At 42.3% G+C, this 3,737-nt stretch overlaps 1 long non-coding RNA gene across 1 annotated transcript; it reads left to right on the top strand.

Annotated features, from left to right (window-relative positions):
- Nucleotides 1-727: 727 nt before the first annotated feature.
- Nucleotides 728-3,250, top strand: LOC139026446 (uncharacterized). The gene is made up of 3 exons (XR_011478228.1): nucleotides 728-764; nucleotides 2,230-2,320; nucleotides 3,015-3,250. It is a non-coding gene; the product is annotated as an uncharacterized lncRNA (long non-coding RNA).
- The last annotated feature ends 487 nt before the right edge of the window (nucleotides 3,251-3,737 follow it).

Raw genomic sequence — 3,737 nt, 5'->3', positions numbered from 1 at the left:
ATTAATCGCTCTGCTATGTCTTAACGCATGTTGTATCCGCTCTGCTTATGTCAGTTAACGCTCTGCTATGTCATTATCGCTCTGCTATGTCATTAACGCATTTGTTGTATGCTCTGCTATGTCATAACGCTCTGCTATGTCATTAACGCTCTGCTATGTCATTATCCGCTCTACCTATGTCCATTAACGATGTTGTATCGCTCTGCTATTCCATTAACGCTCTGGCTATGGTCATTACGCTCTGCCTATGTCATTACGCTCTACTATGTCATTAAACGCATGTGTATGCGCTCTGCTTGTCATTATGCTCTGCTTGTCATTAAACTTATGTTGTAACGCTCTGCTATGTCATCTAACGCCTCTACTATGTCATTAACGCATGTTTCGTATCGCTCTGCTATGTCATTAATGCTCCTGCTATCGTCCATTAACTTTGTTTTGTAAACGCTCCTGGCCATGACATTAACGCTCTGCAGTGTCATTAACGCATGTGTATTGCTCTGCTATCGACATTAACGGGCTCTGCTATGTCATTAATGCTCTGCTTATGTATTATGGTTGCTATGCTCTGCTATGTCATTACGCATGTTTTGTATCGCTTCTGCTATGTCATCTAACGCTCTGCTATGTCATTAACGCAATGTTGTATCGCTCTGCTATGTCATTAACGCTCGTGGCTATGTCATAACGGCATGTTGTATCGGCTCTGCTATGTCATTAACGCTCTTCAGGAGTTGGTGACAGTTCAGATCATGATGCTGATGGTATGTACGGAAGCCTCTTTTAATATAACATATATTATAATATTACTACATGTTCTACATAGGTAGAAAGAAAATCTATATCTCTTTTCACCTACATTACAATTATTACGTTTATTTGAAGAGGGCCAGCGTACATCAACACATATAGTACCATTCCAAAGTTTGGACACCTACTCATTCAAGTTATTTAAAAAAAAATTATAAAGAAATTCTACATTTGTTGAATAATAGTGAAGACATCACAACTGTGAAATAACACATATGGAATCATGTAGTAACCAAAAAAAATGTTAAACAAATCAAACTATATTTTAGATTCTTGAAAGTAGCCACCCTTTATCAAACTGAAAGTTGATGGAACCTCATCTCCCTAACATTTCTCTTTGCCCCTTTCCTCTTAAACTGGCTTTTTCCAAAATTGTTTACATTTATTTTAGTTTTTTTGCCTCAATTAAAAGTTTCCTTTTGATAAATGTTCTTAACTGTGAACCTTCATTCATTCTGTCAACATCAAAACAATCAAACTTTATTAGTCACGTATTTAGCAGATGTTACTGTGGGTGTCGCGAAATGCTTGTGTTTCTAGCTCCAACAGTGCAGTAATATCTAACAATTTCACAATACACACACATCTAAAGTAAAGGAATGGAATTTAGAATATATAAATATTTGGGTGTGCAATGTCAGAGCGACAGACTAAGATACAGTAGGATAGAATACATTATATACATATGAAATGAGTAATGCAAAATATGTAAACATTATTAAAGTGACTAGTGTTCCAATTTATTAAAGTGGTGATGCGTTGGGCAGACCGCACCACCCTCTGGAGAGCCCTGTGGTTGCGGGCGGTGTAGTTGCCGTACCAGACGGTGAAACAGCCCAACAGGATGCTCTCAATTATGCATCTGTAAAAGTTTGTCAGGGTTTTAGGTGCCAAGCCAAAATTCTTCAGCCTCCTGAGGTTGAAGAAGCGCTGTTACGCCTCCTTCAACACACTGTCTGTGTGGGTGGACGATTTCAGATTGTCCGTGATGTGTACGCCGAGGAACTTGACGTTTTCCACCTGCACTGCGTTCTCGTCGATGTGGATAGGGGATAGGGCTTCACGTCCCTCTGCTGTTTCCTGAAGTCCTGGTTCCAGTTGTTTCTCAGCCCTCTGAATTAATTCGGTCAACATCTATTCCAGGTTATAATGCTTTCTGTAGTGCAGCATCTCTTCCATTACCTGCCCATAGGGTGTCATTAAATAAGATGCATATAATATCTCGGTCTCTCTCTTTCCACCTGCATAGATGTGTGTGTGTGTGTGTGCACGCTTGTGTACCTACTTAGTTGACTAATAAATGACCCGCCCGCAACCTCAGGGCTCTCCAGAGAGTGGTGCAGTCTGCCCAACGCATTATCGTGTTATAACTTCTCTCTCTAACGTGCTGATTGAATGTGTGATGTTTTTTTATCCTAGGAAATGGGATTTACGCGTGAGCAGAGCTCTGATGCGCTGATTGCCCATGGAGACTTTGAGAAGGCGCTTAATGTCCTGTCTGGTATTGAAGGTAAACAACTAGACTAGTCCCACATCAGTTTGTGCTGTCTTGCCAATATGCTAAGTGACAATGCGTTGTCACAAACCGATCTGTGAATCAGGCTACTGTTAATGTCCCCCAATTTATAAAGATAACTCGTTTTGAATATCTGGTATTATAACCTCTCTCTCTCTCTCTCTGTCTCTGTGTGTGTGTCTCTCGGTGTCTCTGTGTGTGTCTCTGTCTCTCTCTCGCTCTCTCTCGGTGTCTGTCTGTCTCTTTCTCTGTGTGTCTCTCTCGCTCTCTCGGTGTCTGTCTGTCTCTTTCTCTGTGTGTGTGTGTCTCTCTTTTTCTGTGTGTGTCTCTCTCTCGGTGTCTCTGTCTCTTTCTCTGTGTGTGTCTGTCTCGCTCTCGCTCTCTCTCGGTGTCTCTGTCTCTTTCTCTGTGTGTGTCTGTCTCGCTCTCGCTCTCTCTCGGTGTATCTGTCTCTTTCTCTGTGTGTGTCGCTCTCTCTCGGTGTATCTGTGTCTGTCTGTCTCTTTCTCTGTATGTGTATCTCTCTCTCTCTGTGTGTGTGTGTCTCTCTCTCTCTGTGTGTGTGTGTCTCTCTTTCTCTGTGTGTGTCTGTCTCTCTCTCTGTGTCTCTCTCTCGCTCTCTCTTGGTGTCTCTGTCTCTCTGTGTGTGTGTCTCTCGCTCTCTCTCGGTGTGTGTGTCTCCCCATAGATGAATATGGTAGTAATGACTTTCCTGCGGCTGCCACCTTCACAGAGGACAGTGCGACGTGGGAGGGAGTGGGCCCCAGGCCTAAACCTCACCTCCAAACCAGACCTAAACCCAGATCCACTACCCCAGGCCCTAAACCCAGATCCACTACCCCAGGCCCGGAAAGTAGATCCCCTATCCCAGGCCCTGTACACCACGTTGCACCGGGAGGGAGCGCAAGGTGAGATACCGTACCAGTCAAAAGTTTGGACACACCTACTCATTCAAGARGTTCTTCTTTAWTTGTACTATTTCCTACATTGTAGAATAATARTGAAATAACATATGGAATCATGTTGTAACCCAAAAAAAGTGTTACATAAATCAAAATATTATTTTCAAAGTAGCCACCGTTTACCTTGATGACAGCTTTACATTCTCTCAACCAGCTTCATGAGGTAGTCACCTGGAATGCATTTCAATTAAGAGGTGTGTCTTGTTAATTTGTGGAATTTCTTTCCTTAATGCGTTTGAGCCAATCAGTTRAGTTGTGACAAGTTAGAGGTGGTATACAGAAGATACCCCTATTTGGTAAAAGACCAAGTCCGTATTATGCCAAGCGAAGAACAATAAGGAAAGAGAAAAGTCGCCCATTACTTTAAGGCATGAAGATCATAACTAAGCGGCGTATATAACTTATACAGTGGGGAGAACAAGTATTTGATACACTGCCCGATTTTGCAG

This window comes from Salvelinus sp. IW2-2015, unplaced genomic scaffold, assembly GCF_002910315.2.
Source record: "Salvelinus sp. IW2-2015 unplaced genomic scaffold, ASM291031v2 Un_scaffold4799, whole genome shotgun sequence".
Lineage (NCBI taxonomy): Eukaryota > Metazoa > Chordata > Actinopteri > Salmoniformes > Salmonidae > Salvelinus > Salvelinus sp. IW2-2015.
This window is presented reverse-complemented; position numbering and strand designations above follow the sequence as displayed.